The sequence below is a fragment of the Rhinatrema bivittatum genome, chromosome 2, assembly GCF_901001135.1.
Source record: "Rhinatrema bivittatum chromosome 2, aRhiBiv1.1, whole genome shotgun sequence".
Lineage (NCBI taxonomy): Eukaryota > Metazoa > Chordata > Amphibia > Gymnophiona > Rhinatrematidae > Rhinatrema > Rhinatrema bivittatum.
Genome location: NC_042616.1, coordinates 88107090 through 88122461, shown reverse-complemented (window position 1 = coordinate 88122461; position 15372 = coordinate 88107090).

Genomic DNA, 15372 nt, shown 5'->3' with positions numbered 1-15372 from the left:
ATACTACAAAACCACCACTATAGCTGTCAAACTATCAAACTCATAATTGGGATACTGGTTCTAAGGACTAGGAACAACTGTTCAATATTAATGGTACCTGTGGAGCAACATGACTGAAATATGCTCAGTGATTCTCTTTCTCCCTCCACTTTGCACCTTCTCTCCACTCAGTACCTGTCCAGTCCACTTCTTTGTCCTGGATTACTCAGCCTCCTTTCACCTAGTCTCTGATTTTCAAATGGTTGCTTGACTATAGTAGTCAGTCCTAGCAATCTTACTCTGTTCCAGGCCAGATAGAAGGTAGGCAAAACTGAGCTGGTTATCAATATTGCTTCATTGTATTCAGAGTCAGTAATACAGGATGGGCTTGTTCTTTGTTGACTTCAACTGCTTTGGCTACCTGTCTTACATAGTAACTTCATAATGACGACAGAAAAAGATCAAATGGTCCATCCAGTCTGCCCAGCAAATTTCTTATGGTAGTAACTGCTTCTCTTTGCAGGATACCCCGAGTCTTATGTTAAGGGTAGTAATATTATCAATCAATACCAAGCAACTGTAATTTCTATAACAAAATTACTGCTAGCAACATTTTTACAGGGTAAGCAGCCTTCTTGATAATTCATAAAATGCTGCAGCTTGAACAAGCTTTGCTTTTGGACTTGGCCACAGAAGCAGTCTTGTAATTTTTCTCTAATGTCTATGTATCAGTACCCTCTACCATAAAAGACTGGGCCCAATTTTGTCTGTCATCTGAATTCAATTTTCCTTTTTTATACCCTGTTGTTGAAGCAGAGAGTGATGCTGCAGTTCTGTCAAAATCATGTAAGTTAATTGGTCAAGGGTAGTAATCCCCATGCCATCTGAAAGGGATAATAGCTGCCAGTTCATGCTGGTTACATCCATGCAAACTTTTCTTAATTTCCAACTCTAGGCTTTAGGGATCCACAATGTTTATCCCATGTCTTTTTGAATTTGTTTACTTTTTTCATCTTCACCACCTCTTCTAGAGGGGCATTCCAGGCATCCACCACCCTCTCTGTGAAGAAATATTTCCTGATGTTTGTTCTGAGTCATCCCCCCTGAAGTTTCATATGATTGAGAAAATGCATAATTAAAACCTTTCAGGTATCTGAAGGTCTGTATCATGTCTGTCCTGCACCTCCTTTCTTCCATGATATATATATTCAGATCCTTTACCTTCTCCTCTGAAGTTTTTTTGATACAGGTGCCACACCATTTTGGTCACCTTTTTCTGGACCTCCTCCATCCTGTCTCTATCATTTTTGAGATACAGTCTCCAGAACTGAGCACAGTACTCTAGGTGAGACCTTACCAAGGACCTGTGCAAGGGCATTATCACTTCCTTTTTCATACTGGTTATTCCTCTTTCTATGCAGCCCAACATCCTTCTTGCTTTGGCTATCTTCTTGTCATGTTGCTTTGCCACCTTCAGATTGTCAGACACTATCATCCAAGATTCTTCTCCTCGTCCGTGCACATTAGTCTTTCATCCCTCATCACATAGAGCTCTTTTGGATTACTGCACCCCTGATGCATGACTCTTGGCATTGAATCCCAGCTGCCAAGTCTACAACCACTCTTCAAGCTTTTTTTAAATCACTTTTCATTCTCTACTCCTTCAGGTGTATCCACTCTGTTGCAGATCTTAATATAATCAGCAAATAGACAAACTTTAATTTCTACCACAATGTGTCACTCACAAAAATATTGACTAGAACAGGTCCCAAAACTTATCTCTGTGGCACTCTACTTAACACAGTTCTCTCTTCTCTGTCAGTCAACCAGTTTGTAGTCTACTCTACTACCTTTGCGCCGAGTCCCAAGCTTCTCATTTTATTCATGAGCCTCCTATGCAGGACAATATTAAAAGCTTTGCTTTACATGAGATCTCCATGTCTTGGACTATTTATGCCTGCATGGCGTTGCATTATAACATATGCCTCTGTCTCTTCTTATCCATGAACTACAGCTGCAAAACCATTATTGTACTCAATGTAGTACCAGTATATTCTGCTGATCAATGTCCTATTCATACATTCGGGTTAATGACTGCAGAATATGATGGTTTTCACAAAAGATAGTCTCACTTGTGGGTACAGAAAGAAACTGAGATTTGCAAACATCAGAAACTGGGTCATCAGAATTTGGGCAGAGGTAGTTTAATCAGGAAATAAAAAAAAAAACATTAGAACAGACGATCTGAAGGGAAAATCAGAGATCAATTGAGATGTATAACTATACGTACCGCGGTATAAAAGAATCTATAAATAAATAAAAATAAAAAAATAAATAAAACCTAAGCATTGCAAAAAGAAGCAAATTGGACATGCTGGTTGGGCCTTACAGTCTTTATCTCATATCATGTTCTATTTCTATCTTTAGAGAGGCATGCCCATCTCACAGTGGAAGACAATTGAACCTCCTCATGTTTGTTGTAGAAATGGAAAGTTCAGATTGTCTTGTGGGTAAATCATTGAAAATTATTCATACAAAATCCTGGGACATGAACTAAGACTCTCCTCTGCCACTGACTCTCTGCATGTAATCTTGAGTAAATCATTTCTCTCCCTGTGCTTCAGTTCTTAGTATAGCTCTCTTTGTCAACAAACTCAGGCCTGGATTTATCAAAATTCACTAAATATTGCATGTGATAGGAAAAGGGGCATGTTTTATGGTAATAGACAGTTTATGCTAATACCTATGCGAAGCACTAAGTTACCGCAAATTTCAATAAATATTGTTGTATTTCCTACATACAACATACAAATTTTGATAAATATTGTTGTATTTCCTACATACAACCACTGGAGGGACCACGTTTAGTAGGTGTAAGCTCCTGGAGATCCAGACCTCTACCTGGGTAACATCAAGCTAGGCTGAGAGAACATTGCACAAATCTCATCTTTGGGTGAGTTTCCTCACTCCGAAGGTCATCAAATCTTCACAAGGGAGCACTATTCTGTTCGTACATCTCATTTTGAATGTCAAAGTGGCCCGTAACCCCTACATTAATACCTAAACCTCACCTTGAGTTACTAGGTGGGCCTCCTATAGAGATATAAATACCTACCTAGGAGGAGGGCATTATGGCTCTCTCTCTCTCTCTCTCTCACTCAGAAGGACCCTAACAGCTAGGCTGGCTCCAGGAGCTAATTGTTAACTCAATCACTTCAATGCATTATGGTGCTTTCATGTTACCAATTTGATAAATGACCCTGTCAGTTAACAAAAATTTAGAATCCTATCCATCATGAATGAATTCTATCAATGATGTATTTTGTAGGCTTTGCTTTGCTGTGCCTTGTTTTGCTCAGCTAGCTACATCTGCCTTAATTTCATGATTTCTAAAGTGTGCCACATTGTGGCAAAGATCACATGTACTTTCTATTCATGGGCTTTGCGCCAATTCTCAAAGTGAAAGTCTATAGGTAACTTTTTTACTTTGAAAATCACTGTGGGTACAAAATACAAGTGGTCGCTTGCACATGTGCAGATAGAATTTTGCTTGAAAAGCACATGCAAACATCTGAAAATGCGATTCACATGCCTACATTTCCGCCCCCCCCCCTCCCCCATGTAAACGTGGCTTGGGGATGCCTCCTCTCAATGAGATTAAAAGTGTGCACCTTATGGAGCAATATGCGTATTTCAGCCACATTGAAGGAGGATAATTTTCAGACAGCCGATCCTCGTGAACAAAATGCTCCTTACAGGTGGAAATAGTTTTGAAAATCATCCTCTTGATAAGAAGCACCTCATTTATTTAAGGAATGATCATCATGAATTTTTTTTAACATTAAGTTTGATATTAGGGTAGGAACAAAAATATAGAGACTGCCGCAATTTCAATTATTGCTAGTTTGTGAACTTTTGTCATTGCCACTTAGTAACATTGCTTATGCAAGCTGAAGTGCTAAAGCTATTGCAAGATTAATTCATCAGATGAATAAAGGCATTGTTGTGGAATAAATGTTTTCTATTATGCTACCATGTATTCACCTACATATTAAAGTGATTCTTTCTACATCCAGTATGTTATATGGATAGCAGGCAGATGTTCTACCTTGAACTTTATGCTAGTTTGAAGCTGGCATCTTTATGCTATTGTTTCATTATTGTCCATACAATAAAGAAAATGTGCATTGCATTTTATTGTTTGGTGTTGAGCTTTTGTAATCTGCCATATATAAAAGAATACCTAAACTTTGCTGATTAAACTATAATGGCAAACTATGCTCTCACTTGTATTACTGTTCTAATACTGATTACTTCTCAGCAATTAGGGGAAACAACTAAGTGGCCAATGTACTAACAGAGCATAATTTTGGAAGGTTACCACGGATAACTTACCAAAATTAATGCATGAACCATCCGCAGCCTACCCCCAGCCAATATTGTATTATGCACAAAGCCAAAAATGACATGCCAAAATATTGCAGAGCACAGTATTTTTTTAACACATCACGATGTGGCAATATAATTAATACACTAACAATGCCGCATTGAAGGTATGAAGAGCCACTGGACCCAGATGTAAAGTAGAGGTATATGCAGTGGTAAAAGAGTGGGAGCACTGAGAGCAGGGGATCACCTTGCTGGTTTCTGAAAAGAATCAGTAAGTACTATTTGAGGAAATGTTTAAAGCTTAAAAGTATTGGGGAGAAATAAAATTATTGGAGTATATTATTTAGTGGGTTTGTGTGTCAGTATTGAATAGCTAGTCAGAGGGCAGGCAAAAACCAGGAGTTTTATGTATTTTGTATTAAACAGATAGAAAGGCAGGCAAAAAAAATCAGAAGTTTGTGTTTGTATTTCCTAACCCTCCCACCCATCTCCCACCCACCCCTATGACACTTACATACACAAAAAAAATAAAATAAAACCATAAAAAATAGAAAAAAAATAAAAAAATTAATCAGCCTTTTAACTTAAATTCAGAAATTCCCCACACCTTATCAGGAGTTTGATCATTCCCTTGTAGGTTACTACCAGATATATAGTGAAACACTAATACATTTAAAGGATCATAATTGTACACAGTCCTACTCCCATAGCAACCTAAAACTTAACTAGGAACTGAACAAATTTAAGAAGAAGGCAGTGGTCCAGCAGCAAGAGGGGGGCTCCCCAATCTTCTGCATCAAGTGTCACATGTATGATTTTTTACTCGCTGGTGAGAAACTGTACATGTGCATCCGATGCAAAGAGCTCTGGTCTCTCAGAGAATGAATCTGATCCCTGGAGGCTAGAGTGGCAGACCTGGAGGAGATGAAGAACACAGAGAGGTATATAGATGAGACATCGTAGCTAAGTCTGGCAGCCCTGGTGCCAGAGGAGGAAGATCCCATGATCAGAAAGTATTAACCTGGTGCAAAAGGAAATGATCCTGTAGCAAGAACCTGCAGTCAAGGAGGTACACTGTCCTTTCACACCAAGGATGTTTCTCCCAGGGCTACTGCCCAGGAGGGAAGGGTTAGGTTGGCCAACATAGTTGGTAATTCGATTATTAGGAATGTAGGCAGCTGGGTGGCTGGTGGGCATGAGGATCACCTGGTAACATGCCTACCTGGTGCGAAGTTGGTGGACCTCCCATGTCACATAGATAGGATTATAGATAGTGCTGGGGAGGAGCCGGCTGTCATGGTACATGTGGGCATCAACGACATAGGAAAATGAGGGAGGGAGGTTCTGGAAGCCAAATGTAGGCTGTTAGGTAGAAAGCTGAAATCCAGAACCTCCAGGTTAGCATTCTCTGAAATACTCCCTGTTCCATGGGCACATCCCCAGAGGCAGGCAGAGCTCCAGAGTCTCAATGCATGGCTGCATGGATGAGATGATGGTGTAAGGTAGAGGGATTCAATTTTTTAAAGAATTGGGAAACCTTTTGGGGAAGGGGGAGTCTTTTCTGAATGGATGGGATCCACCTTAACCAGGGTGGAACCAGGCTGCTGGCACTAACCTTTAAAAAGGAGATAGAGCAGCTTTTAAAGTAGAACAAAGGGGAAAACAGACAGTCGCTCAGCAGCGCATAGTTCTGAAGGAGGTAGCTTCAAAGGATACTAATGAAGCATTAGAGTTAGGGCATCCCAAGAGAGCTTCCAATAATAAGAAAAGTGGTCCAAGTGCCTATGATGAAAAACTCACCTGAGCTAAAAGGTTCCAATTTATACCCATCAACTGAAAAGCAGAATGTTAAAACAAACAAAAAAAACACACTGGGGTAGATTTTAAAAGCCCTGTGCACGTAAATCCTTCCAGATTTACGCGCGCAGGGCACTCGCGCGCCGGCGTACCTATTTTGCATAGGCCGCCGGTGCGCATAAAGCCCCGGGACGCGCGTAACTCCCGGGGCTTTGTAAAAGGGGTGGGAGGGGGCGTGTTCTGGGGGCATGTCCAAAGGCCGGGGGCGTATCCTGGGGGCGTGCCCGGGGTCAGGGGGCGGTCCAAGGTGGGTCCAGGGGAATGGAAAGGCTTTGGGGGCGGGCCGGGAGGGCGTTCCCAAGTCCCCCGGCACTGCGGCCTGTGCCAGGGGCTGACGAGGTGGCGCGCACAAGTTACGCCTGCTTCAAGCAGGCGTAACTTGTACAACAAAGAAGGGGGGGGGATTTAGGTAGGGCTGAGGGGTGGGTTAGATAGGGGAAGGGAGGGGAAGGTGGGGGGATGCGGAAGGAAAGTTCCCATCTGAGGCCGCTCCGATTTCGGAGCAGCCTCTGAGGGAACGGAGGCAGGCTGCACGGCTCGGCGCGCGCAGGCTACTGATTTTGCGCAGCCTTGCGCGTGCTGACCCCAGATTTTAAAAGATACGCGCGGCAACGCGCGTATCTTTTAAAAACTGGCTTACTTTTGTTTGCGCCGGTTGCGCGAACAAAAGTACGTGCACGTATTTTTTTTAAGATCTACCCCATTGAAATGTTTGTATGCTAATGCAAGAAGTCTAAAAAGTAAGATGAGAGAATTAGAGTGTATAACAGTGAATGAAGACATAGACTTAATTGGCATCTCAGAGACATGGTGGAAAGAGGATAACCAATGGGACTGAGCTGTACTGGGGTACAAATTATATCTCAATGACAGAGAGAAGCATCTTGGTGGTGGGGTGGTGCTTTATGTCTGGGATGGAATAGAGTCTAGGGATGTGAATCGTTTTTCAACAATTAAAATTATCGTCCGATAATTTTAAAATCGTCTTAAATCATTAAAGAACACGATATAATAGGAATTCTAACGATTTATCATTAAAAAATCGTTAATCGGGTTACTGCGCACTAACGGGAGTTAGTGCGCACTAACAGAAAATGATACAAATTGACACTTTTCAGGTCAGTTAAGGTCAGTTTAGGAATGAATATGTATTCCTATTGGCTGGCTGCCCTCTTATTTATTGATGTTACCAAGGTTCCCACTGAGGTGATGGTTGGGGGGATGGGAAATGGAAAAGGTTGGTAGCTTGACAAAAAAAGTAATGTGATCAGTCAATGTGACTAGAACTTGTGCCCTATACCTGATACCGGGAGTGTTGTGATCTTCCTGCACTCAGTGCCATATCCCTGGTACTGGGAGTGTTGTGACCTTCCTGCATGCAGTGCCCTATCCCTGATACCAGGGGTGTTGTGATCTTCCTGCATGCAGTGCCCTATCCCTAATACCAGGGGTGTTGTGATCTTCCTGCACACAGTGCCATATCCCTGATACTGGGAGTGTTGTGATCTTCCTGCACACAGTGTCCTAACCCTGATACCGGGAGTGTTGTGATCTTCCTGCACTTAGTGCCATATCCCTGATACTGGGAGTGTTGTGATCTTCCTGCATGCAGTGCCCTATCCCTGATACCAGGGGTGTTGTGATCTTCCTGCATGCAGTGCCCTAACCCTGATACCAGGGGTGTTGTGATCTTCCTGCATGCAGTGCCCTAACCCTGATACCAGGGGTGTTGTGATCTTCCTGCACACAGTGCCCTAACCCTGATACCAGGGGTGTTGTGATCTTCCTGCATGCAGTGCCCTATCCCTAATACCAGGGGTGTTGTGATCTTCCTGCACACAGTGCCATATCCCTGATAGTGGGAGTGTTGTGATCGTCCTGCACACAGTGCCCTAACCCTGATACTGGGAGTGTTGTGATCTTCCTGCATGCAGTGCCCTTTCCCTGATACCAGGGGTGTTGTGATCTTCCTGCATGCAGTGCCCTATCCCTAATACCAGGAGTGTTGGGATCTTCCTGCACACAGTGCCCTATCCCTGATACCAGGGGTGTTGTGATCTTCCTGCACGCAGTGCCCTATCCCTAATACCGGGAGTGTTGTGATCTTCCTGCACACAATGCCCTATCCCTGATACCGGGAGTGCTGTGATCTTCCTGCACACAGTGCCCTATCCCTGATACCGGGAGTGTTGTGATCTTCCTGCACTCAGTGCCATATCCCTGATACCGGGAGTGTTGTGATCTTCCTGCACACAGTGCCCTAACCCTGATACCGGGAGTGTTGTGATCTTCCTGCATGCAGTGCCCTAACCCTGATACCGGGAGTGTTGTGATCTTCCTTCATGCAGTGCCATATCCCTGCTCAGTGCAGGAAGATCACAACATCCCCGGTATCAGGGATAGGGCACTGTGTGCAGGAAGATCACAACACTCCCGGTATCAGGGTTAGGGCACTGTGTACAGGAAGATCACAACACTCCCAGTATCAGGGATATGGCACTGAGTGCAGGAAGATCACAACACTCCTGGTATTAGGGATAGGGCACTGCATGCAGGAAGATCACAACACCCCTGGTATCAGGGATAGGGCACTGCGTGCAGGAAGATCACAACACTCCCAGTATCAGGGATATGGCACTGCATGCAGGAAGATCACAACACTCCCGGTATCAGGGCTAGGGCACAAGTTCTTGTCACATTGACTGATCACATTACTTTTTTTGTCAAGCTACCAACTGTTTCCATTTCCCATCCCCCATATATTGTCAGTAGGAACCTTGGTAACATGAATAAATAAGAGGGCAGCCAATAGGAATACATATTCATTCCTAAACTGACCTTAACTGACCTGAAAAGTGTCAAATTGTATCATGTTCTGTTAGTGCGCACTAACAATGGTTAGTGCGCAGTAACTCCTGGTTAGTGCGCACTAATCGGAAAAACCGATTTTTTAACTAAAAAATCGTGCCAAACACGATTTTCTTCTCCTGCCAGACGATTTCGATCGTTAAGACGATTGGGCACACGATTCACATCCCTAATAGAGTCCTACAGGATAAAGATCCTGCATGAGACTATTTATTTATTTATTTATTTCTTTTATATACCGACGTTCGATCGAGATATCACATCGGTTTCCAGATAACTCAAAGAATAGGGTAGTAACAGCCCTATTTTACATTATAACATTTTAATAAATATAATAAATTGTTACATTGTAATAAATATAACAAATTATACAAATTATAACAGGAATACGTTGAACATTTGATGTAGTATATAACATATGTACATAAATGACTTGTTGATGAGGATATATTAAGGTTAGGTTGGCAGGGAGGGTTGAAGGGGGGAATGGGGGGGATAGGAGGGGGGAGGTGGTGCAAGGGAGGGAAGATGGTGATGCGAGATGCTTGTGTAGGGGGGCGTGGTGTGTTGCAGTTGAATTTGGGTAGGTTACGTGTCAGGTGGGAATGCTTTTAGGAACAGCCATGTTTTGAGGTGTTTTTTGAAGACTTGCAATGAAGGTTCATTTCTGAGACAGGTGGGGAGGGAGTTCCATAAGGAGGGGCCCGCAATTGTTATGGCTCGTTTGCGGGTGACGTTGAGGTGTGCAGATTTGAGATTGGGTACGGCTAGGAGGCCAGTGTTGGTGGATCTGAGAGTTCTTTGAGTAGGGTAAGGTTGTATTCCGTTGTTTAGTCAGTTCATGTTGTTGTTGTTTATTTTTTTGTGCATGAGGGTGAGGGTTTTATACTGGATTCTTTGGGTAATGGGTAGCCAGTGGAGTTCTTTGAGAGTGGGTGTGATGTGTGATGATTTTTTGTTGTTAGTGATGATTCTGGCGGCAGCGTTCTGTAGCACTTGGAGGGGTTTGATGTGAATTTCTGGTAGGCCAAGGAGGAGGGAGTTGCAGTAATCAAGTTTTGCGAAGATAATTGATTGAAGGACTGTTCGGAAATCGTGCTCTTGGAGAAGGGGTTTGAGTTTTTTTAGTGTCTGGAGTTTGAAGAATCCATCCTTGATTGTATTGGAGATGTGTCGTTTAAAGTTGAGATGGCTGTCGATTGTTACGCCTAGGTTTCTTGTGGACGGCGTGGGTGAGATTTGGGGCACTCCCGGGTTGGTTGAGCTTCCTGGGTGGTCGGAGGGGGTGCACTTGAGTGGAAGAGAGGGTCGGTCATCGTGGATGTGAATGATTTCTGTTTTGGCTTGGTTGAGGCATAGAGATAATTGAGATAGCAAGTGGGATAGATTTGAGCTGAGTTTGTTCCATTTTTCCATGGTTAGTTGGATGGACTTGTTTATGGGGAGTAATATTTGTATGTCGTCTGCATAGATGAAGTAGGTGAGGTTTGCCTCTGAAAGGTATTTGCATAGTGGGATGAGGTAAATGTTAAATAGGGTTGAGGATAGGGAAGAACCTTGAGGGACTCCATGAGTGAGGGGCACTTGAGAGGATTCAGATGAGTTTGTCTTGACGATGTAGGATCTGTTTGAGAGGTAGGAGTTGAACCATTTGATTGTGGTGTCTTGGAGACCAATTTCTTTAAGTCTAGTGAGGAGAGTTCTGTGATTGATGGTGTCAAAGGCGGCGGATATATCAAGAAGTATCAGGAGGAAAGATTTGCCTTTGTCGCGTCCTCTAAGGATGGTATCAGTGAGAGAGAGGAGGAGGGTTTCAGTGCTGAAGAATTTTCTGAAACCATGTTGTGCGGGCTGTAGAACATTATAGGTTTCAAGGTGTTCTGTGAGTTGATTGTTGACTGTTTTTTCGATGATTTTTGCTAGGAATGGGAGGTTGAAGACTGGTCTGTAATTTGCTGGGTCGGATTTGTCGAGTTGAGGTTTTTTGATGATTGGTTTGATGATGGCGTTTTTGAGTTTTTCTGGGAAGATTCCTTGTTCTAGGGATAAGTTGATGATGTAGGTTATTGGTTTGACAATAATCTCTCTGATGAGTTTTAGGGTTTTGATGGGGATGGGGTCTAGAGGGTGTGATGCAGGGTTGGTTTTTCTGATGATAGGTTCGATTTCTGTGGAAGCAACGGGTGTGAATTGTGACCATGTGTGGATGGGAGGGGGGATGTCAACTGGGTCGTTGTAGTTTTGGGGAATTTTGGCGATGATGTTGTTAACTTTGTCCTTGAAGAATTGTGCTAGTTTTTCACTTGAGATGTTGCTGGAGTTTGGCTTATTGTCATTTTGGATGGGGTTGGTTAGGTCTTTGACATAGGCGAAGAGGGTCCTCGGGTTATATTGGTAATCATGAATTCTTGATGTGTAGAAATTGCGCTTTGCTGTGTTGAGGTCTGTTGTATAGTTATGTAGTAGTGTTCTGAATTTGTCTTTCAGGTTTGAGGTGGGGGTTCGTCTCCATTGTTTTTCAGTTTGTCTCAGTGTTCGCTTTGAGGTTTTCAGTTCTGGGGTGTACCATGGAGCTCTTTGCTTTGTAGATTGCTTGATTTCCTTCCTTATCGTGGGACATAATGTATTGGCTATGTCTGTGTTGATGGTTATCCAGGAGTTTGTGGCTGAGTTGGCATCATTTAAGTTGATTGTTTTTAGTGCCTCAGGTAGCACTTCGGCGATGTCTTCACTGGAGCATGGTTTGGTGAATTCGATGATTCGGTTGTTTGTTTGTATTGGGTTGGATTGGAGTTGAAGCTTGGCTTGGATGAGGCTGTGGTCGGACCATGGGGTGGGGGTTGTAGAGGGTGGTCCAGTTGCAGATATTTTGTTGTTTATGAATATTAAGTCCAGGGTATGGCCCGATTTTTGAGTGGGCGTGTTGATGATTTGGGTGAATCCAATGGCAGACATGGTGGAAAGGAGTAGTTCGCTTGTGGGGGAGGGAGGGTGGGTGTCGATATGGAGATTGAAGTCTCCTAGTATGATGGCTGGCTCTTGTAAGTTTATGTGGGTTGTGATGGATTCAATCAGGGGGGAAAGGTTATGTTGTAGGCAACCAGGTGGGGCATATAGGAGGAGTATTTGGAGATGTTTTGATTTGAATAGGTTGGTCTCGATAGGAGGTGGTAAGTTAAGGGAGTGGGAAGAGAATTTAAGTTTTTTGTGTGCTAGGAATAGTAGGCCACCTCCCTTTCTTTTGCTTCTGGGAATGGAGAAAATATTGTATGTGTTTCTGGGCAGTTGATTGAGTAGGACTGTATCAGAATGTTTCAGCCAGGATTCGGTTATACAGAATATGTCTGGTTGGTCATCTGTGAGTATGTCATGGATGACTGGGATTTTTTTGGTGATCGACTGTGCATTAATGAGGAGGAGGGTGATGAGAGTGATTGTGGTATAGGGTATGTTAGGGTTGGTGTGAATTTTGGTGAGGCGTCTAGTGGTGGGTGTGGCTTTAGGAGTGTGGTGGTGGTTGTGGCGATGGATTAGTTTGGGGATGTATTGGTCTGAGGCCATTGTGTGGGTTTTGAGTGGTGGCAGGGGTTGTCAGGTTGTTGAGTGTTGGATGGTTTTTTTTTTTTGTTTTAGCGATTCATGTGTTGAGTGTTGGAAGGAATATATGGGGGCTGGCAGTTGCTGGGGGCTGTGGAGGGATTGGAGGGGAGAGCAGTGAAGACAGAGGAGTATACGGGGTACACAAAGGGAGTGCACTAAGGAGCGCACAAAGGAGCAGGCTCCTTTGGCGTGCTCCTTAGGCGCGCGACGCTAGGCGCGCGGCGCCTGGGAGTCTGTTACATTTGAAATTAAAGGGCTAAACAAGGTTGTCCCCTGATTGGCTGTGCGCCGGCAGCGTGTCCCTCGGAGGCGGAGGAAGGTCGGCCCGATGACGTCAGCGTTTCTCGGCGGAAGGCAGGGGCTGCCTCGTGGTCGGGGTCGGAGGCGGTCGTGGGTAAGTGAAATCAAGTAGGCCTTACCCCGGCGGGCCTCCGGCGCCGATCGCGCAGGCCCTGCACTGCTCCCACTCGCCCTCTCCGTTCGGCGGCGTCCGCTTGAAAGGGGCTCAGTCCGGGAGTCTCTCGGGTTTAAAGGCCAATCAGGGCTGTCCCCTGATTGGCTGTGCGCCGGCAGCGTGTCCCTCGGAGGCGGAGGAAGGTCGGCCCGATGACGTCAGCGTTTCTCGGCGGAAGGCAGGGGCTGCCTCGTGGTCGGGGTCGGAGGCGGTCGTGGGTAAGTGAAATCAAGTAGGCCTTACCCCGGCGGGCCTCCGGCGCCGATCGCGCAGGCCCTGCACTGCTCCCACTCGCCCTCTCCGTTCACAATTGAATCTTTATGGGTAGAAATCCCTTGAATGTTGGGGAAGAGTATCATGATTGGAGTATACTACCATCCACCTGGTCAAGATGGTGAGACAGACAGTGAAATGTTAAGAGAAATTGGTAGTGCAGTAATAATGGGAGATTTCAATTATCCCAAAATTGACTGAGTAAGTGAAGCATTAGGACATGCTAGAGAGATAAAGTTCCATGACGGAATAAATGACAGTCTTATGGAGCAATTGATTCAGAAACCAGTAGGGATGTGAATCATATTTCTGATGATTGAAAATATTGTATGATATTTTCAAAGTCGTCAGAAATTGGGGGCTCCCCGAAACCGATACGAAAACCCCACAAAATTGTTTGTGGAGTTCTCTTACCGTTTTGGGGGAGGGCGGGAAAAACGGCACACAAAAACAATCCCTAAACCCACCCCGACCCTTCAGAACAGCTCCCTTAGCTTCCACCACCCTCCCGACACAACCCCCCCCAAAACGTTTTAAATTACCTGGTGGTCCAGTGGTGGTCCCGGGAGTGATCTACCGCTCTCGGGCCGTTGGCTGCCACTAATAAAAATGGCGCCGATGGCCCTTTGCCCTTACCATGTGACAGGGTATCCGTGCCATTGGCCAGCCCCTGTCACATGGTAGGAGCACTGGACGGCCTGCACCATTTTTAAAGATGGCGCCAGCCATCCAGTGCTCCTACCATGTGACAGGGGCCGGCCAATGGCACAGATACCCTGTCACATGGTAAGGGCAAAGGGCCATCGGCACCATTTTTATTGGTGGCAGCTGACGACCCGAGAGCGGGAGATCGCTCCCGGGACCACCACTGGACCACCAGGTAATTTAAAATGGTTTGGGGGGGGGAGGGGTTGGGAGGGTGGGGGAAGCTAAGGGAGCTGTTTTGAAGGGTCGGGGTAGGTTTTTTGTTTATCGGCTAGGGCGCAGCCGATTAAAAAAAAAAAAGACCCGATCGGGCTGCACAAAAAAATTTCACGATGTGAATCGGAACCGGAATTGGAACCGATTCCGGTTCCGATTCACATCTCTAGAAACCAGTGAAAGAGGGAGCAATTTTAGATCTAATTCTTAGTGGCGCACAGGATTTGGTGAGAGAGGTAACGGTGGTGGGGCCACTTAGTAATAGTGATCGTAATATGATCAAATTTAAATTAATGACTGGAAGGGGAACAATAAGTAAAACCACAGCTGTAACACTAAACTTTCAAAAGGGGAATTTTGATAAAATGAGAAAAATAGTTAAAACTGAAAGGTGCAGCTGCAAAGGTAAAAAGTGTCAATAGGCATCGACATTGTTAAAAAATCACCCACAAAAATTCCTACAGTAATGCATATGAAACAGCAATAAGATACAGAAAACCTTTGCAAGTTAGTCTTTACAACTTATCTAATATTTGGAAAAAAGGACCATCATACCACCCTGTGGTATTTGAACTTGAATTATGTTCAATACTTTTACCAGCAAGGGTCACTTATAATCATCGGTCCTGGGGTGGAAGTTCTCTCCAAAAAGGATTTTGAAAAAATGTTTTCAAATACTTATAGAAATGAATACTTAATTATTTTGAATACTTATAAAGAATTAAGTATTCTTTTCTATAAGCAATTAAATTTTTTTTTAAATCCTTTTCCGAGGGAACTTTCCACCTGAGGACTGATGATTATAAGTGACCCTAGCTGGTAAAAGTATTGAACATAATTCAAGTTCAAATACCACAGGGGGTATAATGGTCCTTTTTTCCAAATATTAGATGTAGTAAAGACTAGCTTGCAAACATTTTCTGTATCTTATTGTTAAAAAAAATACCATCCTAGAAGCACAGTCCATATGTATTCCTCTCATTAAGAAAGGACGAAAGAAGGTCAAATGATTGCCAGCATGGCTAAAAGGT